The sequence below is a fragment of the Glycine max genome, chromosome 16 (genome assembly GCF_000004515.6).
Source record: "Glycine max cultivar Williams 82 chromosome 16, Glycine_max_v4.0, whole genome shotgun sequence".
Classification (NCBI taxonomy): domain Eukaryota; kingdom Viridiplantae; phylum Streptophyta; class Magnoliopsida; order Fabales; family Fabaceae; genus Glycine; species Glycine max.
In genome coordinates this window covers 32,684,325-32,697,821 of record NC_038252.2, presented here as the reverse complement: position 1 = coordinate 32,697,821, position 13,497 = coordinate 32,684,325, and the positions used below count along the sequence as shown (strand labels likewise).

General features: G+C 27.5%; 1 non-coding gene across 1 annotated transcript; it reads left to right on the top strand.

Annotated features, from left to right (window-relative positions):
- The first annotated feature begins 4,147 nt into the window (after nucleotides 1-4,147).
- Nucleotides 4,148-4,219, top strand: TRNAH-GUG (transfer RNA histidin (anticodon GUG)). The gene has a single exon. It is a non-coding gene; the product is annotated as a tRNA-His (tRNA).
- The last annotated feature ends 9,278 nt before the right edge of the window (nucleotides 4,220-13,497 follow it).

The following is a 13,497-nucleotide window of genomic DNA, read 5'->3' as shown; positions in this document are numbered from 1 at the left end:
TACCTCAATTTCCTCACTCACCATATGTCACTTTCTGTGTTCATGGTACATTTTGGGGTCCCCAACACCTATTAATTCATCATGTGTCCATCCAGCTTAGCCTAGTTGACCAATGCATGCTGCAACAAAGCCACATGGTGGTGGGGGAGCTATGAGCTAGAGGTTGCAGAGTTTCTACTGCACCACTAGGTCTCTGACAGAAATTAATTGTTGCTCCAATCTATATAGTTTACTAAGAGTGTTTTATATATCTAAGTATTATTAGTGAGAATATTTAGTAATTTCTATTAGAGCTAGTTGTGTATCCTCTCCCGTCTTGAAAATCTCCAATAGGAGAGATATACACACAAAGAGCAATTGAGTGTTTTAACTTCTTTGTGTATCTCTTATTTAAAATTTTCACACAAGAATGAATACACACTCGGCAGTTATAATTTACTAATGAATGATATAATTTCAACTTTTAATAGTAAAATATATTTTTTTATTTAATATTATTTTTATTAACGTCACCTAAATAAGTTAGTTAACAATTTTTCTTGGCTTAAATAATTTTTTGCATTTTAATTTTGATCCTTAATTTTTTATTTATTTTGACCCCTATTAATTTTTTAAGAAAATGTCTCTATCTTTAGTATTCCATTAAGTAGTGTGGCTAACAATAACAATGTCACAATGATGTCATGAAATATCAAATCATTAAATAACGATATCATCGTTAATAAATACTAAAGTGTTATACCATTATAAATTAAAATAAAACAAAATGACATAATTGCAAGAATTAAAAAAATCAAGGACATTTTAAGAACTAAACAAAAAAAATTACAAAAATTAAACAAAGTGACATATTTACAATAAAAAAAATTATTTAAGCATTAAATTAACAATTAAAGAGATATTATTTGTCACAATTGAAGAGGTAAAAAAGGATAAGTTATGTTAACGCTAAAAACGTGGGAGTTAGTCATTTTTCAATCGACTGATTAGGACCCCAAATTTACTCATTGCCTGAATTTGGTAAATGTTGGAACATGTGACAAGTGAGTCTCTTTCTGAGACAGATGGCATATCTAACTACGTAATTTGCATTGAAGATCCGAGGTGAAGAATTGTGTAATTATTCAGGTGGATTATCAACTAGTTAGTGTTAGTTAGTATATGCTTACCTAAAAGCTATGTGATAATTGTCATAACCTTTTTCTGTTATAGTAAACAAATGTATTTAGTGCAAAAAAAAAAACGAATACCCATCATTTTCAGGATGTGTTATTTTTTATTTTTTTTATCATTATTATCATCAATTGTTATTTCTTAATATGAGAGACATATTATCCAAGCAGAAAGACATAAAAATATTTTATGGTAAGAAGACCATTGTTTATGTAGAGTTTATTAATTTTTTTTCTTTTCTTTTAATAGCATGACAGAATCCAAATATTTCTCTCCACTTTTTTTATTTATATTCTTTGAGCTTGGGCATTGAATTAATCATTCTTAGCTTGTGTGAATTTCCAATTAAAAGACTTTTCCAACCACGACAATTGACAATAATCAATGCATTCTATAAATAGTTTAACTCCACACACAAACCACATCAAGTCATCAACATAAAAGCAGTTAATATAGTTACCACCATATTTTCTCTCCACTTTAATTAAAGATCACTTTTGCATTCAATCATGGTTGAAGAAAAGCACCACCCCCACCTCTTTCACCATCACAAGGATGAAAAACAGCCTGCAGTTGACACTGCATTCTACTCTGAGACTACGTACATTTGATGCTGCAGGATACGAGGTTGACCACAAAAAAGAAGAAAAGCACCACAAGCATCTCACCTTGGATAAGTAACTTAGATAATTCATAATAAAAGTTGTTTTTTATAGTGTTAAAATTGCATTTTTAGGAAGTTTTAAATAATTGTTAATTTGGGGTCGGAGTTTTTTTATTTCATTTTGATTCGATTAAAGACTTGTTCCTCTTATAATTTTTTGACATACATAATCCAAAAAGCTGCTATTAATTCATTGAGACTAATTTATATAAATAATTAATGAGAAAAAAGTTCAATTTTGCTTATCATTTTATATTTATAACCTTTTTCTTTTTTTTTTCTTTTTTACTCACAACATTGGTGTAGGATATTCATCAGTTTTTGTGAATTTCTCCTCCCAATTATATTTTTTATGTCTAATATCACTCAAACCAAACACTTGTTACTGATTTTCTAATTTTATTATATATAGTTGGTTAAACATTTCTTTAGGCTCTTAAATTATTACCCGACATAAGTGACTTTTTTTTATAAAAAAATTCCCTATATCCCTTCATACTTGTTGTAAAGCTATTTTTGTTTTTTGGAGAATCTATTTTTTATTGTAAAGCTATTTTGTATTGCTTCCATTAATTTTCACATTTTTACGCTCTAGTCCATCCATATCAAGTTTGTTTAATTGTTTGAGTATATTATGATGACACTTCTTGGGCTTTCGTCAAATTTCTTAGGATACTTTCATTTTTATTTATATACTAATTGTTTAAAAATATTGTAGCATCTCTTAATTATTTGAAAAATATTATATCATAAATCCCTACAAGCTTATTATACCCATTAAAAAACCAGAGATTATGTGCAATTTCAAGAAACTTCATGAACAAGGGATTTTTTTTCATTTAAGTTTGGTGAATTGTTATCATTTTTTAAAGTAACAAATATTAAATAACATGGCAAATTTTGTTTAATCATCTATGCCTACAGCATGAGAGGCACAAGGCCCATAAAGATCCTGAGCATCATGAGAAGAAAGAACATGAGGAGACTCATGAAAAGAAGCATCATTATTTCTTAGGTTGAATGAAGTAATTGAAAATTCATTCATCTCATATTGTCCACCTCAATTATTGTAACGATTAGTGTTTTATTCATAAGCAAATAAAAAGGCCTGGATATAAGGATAATCTTAACCCGGCCCAAATTCAAATACCAAGTTCAAAAGAGAGATTTACAAACATTTGAGACTCCTTATCCTACAGTCCTAATCATAAAAAGAGAAATAAAAGTCCTTCATTGTGCAGATGCTGCTTTTATTTGCTTCCCTAGGGATTTCTAGGGTGGTATAATAAAGTCATTCATAAAAAAAACACCAATTGGAACTAATAGACCACCAATTTTGCAGATGCTGCTTTAATTTGCTTCCCTAGGGATTTCTAGGCTACAATTTTGTTTTTTTTTTTATCATTATGAAATATCCACCAATTTTGTTGAAAATTAATTTTCACCAAAAAAACTAATAGACCTCCTTTATACAAAGGCTTAAAGCATTCACATCGTTAACTTGTGAAACAATTGGAACCTTGGAAGCAATATACTTGAGAAGCAAGCAACTTAGGGATTTATTCAGCAAGCATGGGTTGCTTGATGAAGCAAAGTTGCTTCAACTAATTAAAAAAAAAAACAAATCAATATTATTTTTTAAGAAATAGTCGTTGGTTGGATGAGAAAGAAAGAATAGTCGTTGAAATTTAACCGTTAAAATTCTTAGCAATTATATTTTTTTTACCATTGTATATAAATAGGGGTACATTGCAATTTTTTTAGTGATATGTAGAAGCGGGTGATGCAACTTTGGATAGTTGCTCCATTATAAATGTTCTTGTAAGTTTTAATACTTTCGCAACACGAGATATATGGAAGAATCATGATTAACCTATACTAATAATAGAAGAAATACTCTTATTTGGTGTATATATTTCATTAGATTATTTTATTCTTTGATAATTTTTAAATTTTTCTTACTTCTCTCTTAATAAGATAATTACGCACTGCTCTTATGTTATTAATTTTTTTAAACTTCTATTTTTTTTGTTTTATTTTTAGTTAAAATAAATAAAAGAGACATAGAATATCTAACTCCACCGGTGAATGATAAACATAAGTACCTAACTCCCAAAATTATCGTCACCACGCTTATTCTTCAATTTCTCATCTAAGTAGTAATAAATATTAATCCAAATTCAGTTTTCAGTCATGCAGTTTATATAATGTGGAAATATTTTTTCTTTCTCACTTTTTCAGTTAATAAAAAAGATTGCTACGTTATTTTAATGGATCATTAAAAATGTTTTCCAACATACAGACAACAAAGTGGCTGTAGTTTAGTGGTAAGAATTCCACGTTGTGGCCGTGGAGACCTGGGCTCGAATCCCAGCAGCCACATTTTATTGTGTTTTAATTAGCTTTTGGGCTTTGGCCCTTTTTTCTTTCCAAAATCTTTTGGCATTCTTAATATTTTTTTTTATATCATCTTTTGGCATTCTTTCTTCATTGGAATCCTTTAATTTTTTTTTTTTACAGGAAAAAACTTAACTCATATCATTGATAATGCAATTGTAAATACAAAAAGGAATATGCTTAAAAATTCTAAGATTTGCATGACCACACCACCCTAGTTACAAAATGAACAACAAAATTTATTTGTTTTTTGATAAACTTTACAATATAGTTTGAATTGTGGGAGAGTTTATAATTACACTCTCGAATCATGGAGCCAAAGCTTGAAAAATTCTGATTCCCAGACAGAATCATATCTATAATAATTTTGCCATCAATCTCAATTAACCACCTTAGCAACTCTTTGATGAGTAAGCCAAATTGATTGCCTTCAATAGTCCTAACGCTTCAGCTTCCAAACACAGATAAGCAGGGGTCTTCCCAAGCTAATTAACATGGCTCTCAGAAAACATCCAGCAACATTTCTACAACACATACCCTGAAGTTCTTCATAGCTCGTTTAGCAAATCAAATCTTGTATGTTTTAGGAAACAAACTTGGTTAAGTTCCTTCATGAATAAATGTACATGTCAATTTATTTTTAACTTAAATATATTTTTCATATCTCTAATATATCCATTTTTGTAGTTTATAACCTTTTTTTTTTTTACTACATGACATCTTCAAAATTTTGCTTTTGATATTTGTAGTTCATCTTAATCCATTAAATAATTACATGATGAGGTTCTGTTAGCTTGGATCCCATGAAAAAAATTACCATAATTATAATATATTAAATAAATTGAATGTCATATAATATACAAATTTTAGAATCAATTTAATCTTGAATTATTTTTTGTTATTAGTTTTTTAATCTCATACATCATTAAAATTATAATTATTTTTAAATAGAAAAAATGTCTCACTATCATGATCAATTAATGAAATAAGAATCATTAAAATGAATTGATTAAATTAAATAATTCTATTTAATGATTTTGGAGGAAATACACATAAAATTATCATGTGAGATCATTCCATAGAATCAATTTATATATATATATATATTAATTAGATTATAATTAAATAATTTTTCGTTATGCTATCATTAATATTTAAATTTAAATATGATACTGTACAAAAATGGATAAATTTGCTTTTAATAGATTTTCAAAGCAATTAATTAGTTTAATTACAGCAGTAATTCAGACTTTCAATTTTTCCATGAACCTCATATTATTATTATTTTTTACTCTTTACTATACAAAACTTATTAAAAATAAAAATAGAATAAAAAGAATTAATATTTTTAATTTTAAGTAAAAAAATTAGATTTTAGATGCAAAATTGATTATTAAATACATGAAACTATTCTGAAAAATAATTTATAAAATTAAAAAAGTGAGAAAGAAATTAAATGTAGCCTAACATTGCAGACAATTCTCATCTCTTTCCAAATTCATAAGTTAAATTGTAAATTTTATAGCAAAATAAAAGGACATATGATATAAATTTTTTTTATAAAAAAAAGTACCTTGGCTTGTAATTAGGCTTGCGGCAAAAGGGAGCCAAGCCCAGGAGTTAAAAATTTAGAGCGCTGTTCGGTAATTTTAACTTGGCGCCGTATCTTCGTGCGCTTTATTGATGACGCACGAGAAACTCGCGCGGCACACGAGAAGTACGAAACTACAACACGACCCCTACCGACAATGCAAACTACACAGGACGAGATAATGCAAAACACGCACTTTCAACCACGCTATATAAAACGAATGTCGCGCTTTTGCTGTCCCCAAAACGACATCGAACAGGGACTGCTCCTCGCGTGTCAACAATTTCACACGTGTCTCTTTCACCACCACCATTTGAAATCTTTATCATTTTGTTTTTATAATAAGGAATTAGTGTTTTAGTATTCATTGCATTTTCGTGATTAAGTTTTATGTGAGATCTTAAATTATTTTTAGTGAGATTTTTTAATTTTATTTATTTATTTATAATCTTAAATGACTCAAATTAATAATTTATTGGTAATGTTGTAATATTTTTTGCTATGAGAAAAATCTAAAACTTGGTGTAAAATTAAAAAAGTAGTTAAATAATTTCAAATAAGTTTTATTTAATTAATATTAATATATTGAAAAGAAAATTTATAAATATATTTTGTTCGTGCACTAGTCATATTAATGAGATATTTCGCTTTCGACCGACGAAAATACTGGTCTCTCTCCCCAAGATGTAACCCACTAATGTGGGCCATGCCTATATAAACTTTCTGCTTTCCTTCATAATTGAAGATGGGGCCCACAAGCATACGTGTCTAGTCTTTTCAGTTAACTTCGTAAGAGAGGGGGACCCATGGGCTTACGTGTCTGTCTTTAGCACACGTGGAAAAGTGACTCATTGTTGTTGTTGACGAATCATTAATCATTTATATTTTATTATCTGGGAAGTACTCACTAGTCACTAGTCACTAGTACCTACTATTTTTCACTGCCAATAATCATACGGTAATTAATATATTGGCCATGACGTATTCACTGTTTAAGCATAGATAGGTTAACGTGGGTCCTCAAGATAAAATATAGTGGGGACCACATAGGCTGCCTAGGGTAATGTGGGTCCTGAATTTTATGTTGCTGTTTCACAACAATAATGATTTGCTAAAAAATACATTAAAATATTGAGTACTTTGTAAATTTTTAAGGAGCACATTGCATGTCATTTTTATTCTAATTTCTTAATAAATATCATATTGGAGAACATAAATCCTTGAATAGATTTTATAAAGTTTAAATACAATTAAATTTTTGGAATTGAGTTAGAGTTTAACTCAAAATTCTAATATAATGCAATTTATTTATTTTTTTTGATATGAGAAGATGATTTTGATATTAGTTCTAATGAATCATATTAGAGTTTATTTTAATAATTAGTACATTAAGTCGTTAAAATATTTTTAAAGTGGTTCAATTTTATAAACTTCATTTTTTAGAAGTATAAGAAGTGTATCTTCAACATATAACAAAACAATGTATATAAACAAGTGAACAACTCTCACGTTTATAGCTAATTTTTGAAATTAAATTAGATTTAAATTCATAAAAAAACTGATAAAAATTTGATTAAAAAAAGAGATAAAAAATATTAGAATGTGGATCCTTTTTCCTGTGCATATTTTCCCCACTCTCTCCATCTCTTGTGTCTCTCTTTAATTTTTCCATGATTTTTGCCTCTCTTTTTTTTTTTTTTGCTTTCGTATTCTTATTTCATTTTATTGTGTTGGACAAGTTGGACTGCAAACAGAATCCAATTTGATATTATTCATTGAGCTTATAGATTGGGTACTCGTGTCATAAGAAACTTTCTTAGGTATAGTCAGATTAAGTTCATTCATCATTCGAGGTTTGTCAGCCAAATTTAGAAGGAAAGCTCTTGGTTCTTTCCCTGTGGAAAGAAAGATTGATTACTTTGGAATAACCTGTAGGAATGATTAATATTCATCTTTGTGCTTGAGACGGGGTAATCAATTATGTGCTTTGACCTTTTAGGTAGGAACATAGAGCATCCAATGCATCGAAGCAACTATGTGGATTTGTTTGAATAAGTTTATTTAGAAATATTTCTAGAATGATAAAATAAAATGAGTTTTTATATAAGTTTAAATGACATCTTTATTGAGTAACTATTAACTAATTTATAGATGTCTTTTCATTTTTTAGAAAATTTATATGAAAGATTTTTTACAAATTAATTAATGATTAACTAATAAAAAGTTTATTTTAATTTATGAAACAAATTATCTCATTTTTTTCCTACTAGATGTACTTATAGAATAACTTACCCAAAAAGAACTTTTATATATATACATATAAATCTAAACTATACAATATTACACATTTTATTGGTTAATGACAAAAGGATACTAGGTATTTATAGTCGGAAAAATCATCATTTACTCCTAGAGAATGTTTACACAATTACACTCATAAAAAAATAAGGAAATATTATAAATATATAGTGTGATAAAAATGGATAAAAATAAAATAAAGTATGAGAAGCTAGAGTATAAAAGATTAATGTAAAAAAAAAAAATCAAAACTTTATTATCATGAGTGCTTATTTTTTACTCTTAAATTTTATTATGCCACTTTTACAGTTATCCTTTTATAATAATAAAAAAAAGTAGAAGAATAAAGAACATTGAATTTCTTTCTCATCATTTTCATTATACATACATGAAAAGAACAAACTTTGAGTGTGAAAATGATTATATTAATATTTTTTATACTCGGTGTAACATGACAATTGATAAAGAAGTTCCATACGACATCATTGTTCGTTCCTATTTTTTAAGTGGTCAATCATAGGATAATCTTTAATGTGGACTTAAAACAATCCATTAGGTTAATTGTTACATCTCTTTTTTAAAGATTATCTAGATTTATCTATCATTTGACTAGGTATATTACAAAGGATTACAACTAATTCACCAAGGAAATGCACCTAATTATGGCTATTGGAATAGTTACCTATCAGTGGAAGAAAGGATTACAACTAATTCACCAAGGAAATGCACCTAATTATGGCTATTGGAATAGTTACCTATCAGTGGAAGCTTGACTCAGTATCATAATACTCAAAACTTCCTTGCATAAAGCTCAAGTTAAACTAGTCATGAGTTACATTGAAGACACCTATGTGATCTAATATTTTTCATATTTTACAATTATTAATCCACTCTGAGTCTTTTGCTTCTTTAATTATCAATTCATTATATGTTAACTTTTCAAATAATGGTACACATGCATGTAGCATTGTAGCATGTGATAAAAACAAAAACTTTTTGCTACAAATAAATGGTTTCTTTTTGTTTGTGACAGGCGAGTGAATTAAAGAAGGGATCATTGACTAGTTGACTGAGGCCATTGGGCTTAGTGGTTTTGCAGAATGGACACTTGGAAGTTCAAACTCATATACATCAATTGCTGTTTTGCAAATTACTATGCATGCAAGACATTACTCTTTAATTGTCCCATTAAAAATATTTCTCAATCTCATCAATTTAGAATATTAAGAAAATATTATTTTTTAATAATATCTTTATTTATTGATATTTCAATATGCAATACATTAATTAGTTTTTTTTTTACTGTCTACTCACAATAAATAAAGATATTTTTAGTTTGATAAGATTGTTTTATTAAGGAAATTGATATAATCAGTATTTTTCTAAGACGTATGTTTCATCACCTTAAATGAGCAATGAAATGAGACCAAAAAAAATGTACAATACGAGTATCCAACAAAATGTCCTCCAAATTTGTAGGGTCTAGGGAAAAAAACAATTAAGAGGAAAAGGAGTGACCAGTCTAGTACGTTGTTAATTCTTACCTTTCATATCTCTGAAAGTGACAATACTATCCTAACTTCGATGATCTTAATAACCGTGGCCCAATAAGGCTTATTCTCCAAATACCACGTTAAGAGAGTGGCAAATCATATATATTAGAGAGGATAACCTATCTCAATATTGAAGATCAAATGGCCCCCTTCACTTAGTTATTTCAATTTTCAACCGAAGTCGTTGATTTTGATCTATAATAATTACTTAAGAGACTATTTGGTGTGTGATCAAAATGAAATAAAATAAAATAATCTTTTGTTGTATTTTGTTGGTTCCTATTAATGGAATCGAAATATATCATTTTTCTAATCCAGTTCCCACTTTTATTTTGTTTTAGTTCTAACATATGTGCCAAAAACTCGTCAATTAAGTTGTTTACATTGTGTAAATCCTTTAAAAAATAAATTATACTTTACATTTTTATAACTAATCTTTTTGTGTCATTATATATACTATGGTAAATTAAAAAAAATAGGTTAAATGAAAAATAAAGTTATCATTAAAACTGTGGTAAATTAATAAATTAAACCTAAAATATAACTAATCGGTTTGTTACTTTATGTTACAAAACTATAAAATATTTATGGAATTTGTCATTAACTAATTGGTTTGTAAATTATACTTTATGCTATTATTATAATCACTATCACCATCATTATTATAATTATTACATGTCATCTCAATTACCATACCATCATCATTATTACTACAACAGAAACATATATAGTCGTTTTTATATAATTTTTATTATGCTAAAATTAATATATTTTATATTCTAATGGATATGAATATTAGTTTGAGTTAAATTATTTTTTCTAATTTAATACATTTCTATTACCTTATCACATTTTTGTTGTGTTAAATTTAATATATTGTAATAATTTTTCTTATTATACATTGTAACTAAATAATAGTAGAACTACTTAATAAAATAAATTAATAAAAATTAATTATTAAATTGGAATGTGAACTTGGGCGTTATAACTTATAAATAGATGATGATAAATTGTAGAAGCATAAAAGTATATTCCTTTTTTTCTGTTTTTATTTTCTTTAAAAAAATTCAAAATACTATTTTCTTAAAAAGAGAAAACTATATCAGATAAAATTGGATATTCAAACCAACTATAATTTGTAAACTGTCATTTTTTTTAATTTTAAAATTTCATATCAGCTTATTACTCTTTTCTTATTATTATTTTTAATAAATAACTGTTATTTGAAAATTGGTTTTTTTTTAAAAAAAAATTCAAAAATAATATTATTTAAAAACTGCCCATTTTTTAATTTTAAGGAGAAGACTGAAATAGTATTTTCTGATTGCAAACACCTGCACTTTAGGGGGAGTGGTCACGAAAACATGTACCCACTAATTTATTTAATTTTTAACTGGGAATAGTCATAAAAAAAGCATTATTTAACTGGGAATAGTCATAAAAATATATTATTTAACTGGGAAGGAGAGTGCTACAAACACACAGAACCCACCTTCTACTAACCACTTCTTCTCATAACTTCCACGTAAAAAATTACTGTTATTTGAAAACCCTTATTCTGTTATTCATTCTTATTTGTGTTTCTCTTTTTTATTTCCCCGATTTTCAAAATGATTTTTTTTAAAAAAAGATGTTTTTATCCACAGGGTTTGAGTGATCTAAAACTATTAATACTAATTTTTGTGTTTGCAGTTCTACCATTACTAACTTATTGAAGAACTGGTTAAGTAGTCATGAGGTGTGGGCTTTAATTAATTTGTTTTGCACCATGGCGGAGCAACACTGGTGCGGGGACCGAGTGTGGGTGTGGTGACTCGAGAACAATCATGAAAGAATTGTTAGGTAATATTTCTTTGTTTCATATTATATGATTGGTTGAATGAAACTATGGATGAATGAATGGTTTGGTGTGTTTTGAGAGAAAGAGAGAGAAGCTAAGTGAAGTTGGAGAATCAAAGATAAAAACAGGTTTAAGATACTTTTGCACTTATTGGGTTATTTTTAAAATTAAAATTATTTTTAAATTTAAGTTTTGAAGGGTCAAATGGTGTAATAAAAATAGAAAACAAAAAATAGTTATCCAATTGAGGATCTTTTTTATCTATTGGTATAGATTATTTTTTCATTGTTGAAAATAAAACAAATTTATTATATTATCATTATCATTATATATTTTATACGATGAAATAGTAAACCCCTGCCTGAAAGGGCTTGTTGTCGCGTGTAATGGTAATTTCAAGACAATTGTCATTTTATTCAACTTTTCCGGTTTCCCCCTCTGACACTATAATTTTTTCTCTGTCTCTATGTTTTCATTGTTTTGTGTTTTTTTTCTTTCTTTCTACTGACCTACTGTTTTCCCTTTCAACATTTTCACCTCACAATCTAAAACGAGTAGCTCAATTACATTACAAAAAAGAAAAAATAAAGTTATGTCAGGCTATTGGAAAAAAAGTTATTATAATCATGAAAAAAATACTTAATTGATTAAAAACTTTCAAAGTTGTGAAAAAGGTTATAAGATTAATTTAATCAAAATTATAAAATAGCAGAAAATAGACAACACGATTCTTTTTATATGGAATGCTAAATAAACCCCATATTATTATTTTAAACACGTTAATTAGTAGTTAAATACAGTCCAAATTTTAGCTGGTAGAAGGTCCACTATAAGCAACAATAAATACAACAACTAACATCCTAACCATCAAAAATAAAATTTATTGAAAACAATGTAGGGCTCAAATGAGACTTCATTAGTGTAAAAGATTTATATAATCTTTTTTTTTTTCTTGTTAGGAGATCTGTGACCATGTCTGATTCGTTTGTATTCAATAAATTAATGGATGGTAACAGCCTGCTGAGGCATAAAAGAGGAATCTAAATTGGCCCACTCTTTCTTTTCTAGAAGTGAGAATAACCCTCCAAAGGAAGAAGCATAAACATGTGAATATGTGATGCATTAAGGTACAAATGTAGCTGAAAATTAATATCTGTGAAGTTCCCCCTTTGAGATTCTTCTTCTTCCCTTTGCAAATGGTTCCCTTCTCTGCTTCTATGTAAACTAGTGCTTATCTTTGTGTGTGAGTGTGAGGTGAGTACTATAGTCTATAGGCAGAGGGTGTGAAGTTATTAAATGTCTTCAATGAAAAAGGTATATTATTTAGTATAACGAAACTGATTTTGGTGTTGTTGTTATAGTGGCATATCATTAGAATTGGTTCATTGCTGATCCCTTTTGAGTCCAACAAGTTGGATCCATAATAAGACGTATACCAAATACTTTTAAAGAATACTTTGTCAATTTCATAAAAAAAAAAGATAATAGAAAATTGATATTGTTGTTTGTATCCGTTGCTCAATGCCTTTCACATGCCCTGAACAAGTTTAAATTAATATGAAGATATGAAGATTTTTTTTTTCTTAAAAGAGAAAAATGTTGATAACACACTATCTAATACATTTATTCTAACACATTCTTTTAATATTAACTAGTTTTTTTAAAAAAAATTGTAAAATTTTATAGGTCTTGCAATTTATTTAATGAATTTTACTCCTGATTTTGCACTAAAAAATATACTAGAAATTAAAGTATATTGATAACGCTTTTATTTTAAAAGATTACCAGGTAAACATTTTTTTTAAAGTCAGGCAAACACATACTTAAAAGAGTTAAATTTTGTCAACGCTCATTCTTTTTTAATTCATAAGTTTCAAACCAACCAAATTCCTTATATTACACCAACCGGCTTGATGAGTATTGAATAATATTCAGTTATGCATATCATGAGCATATGCTACATATATCATCTTTTTTTTTA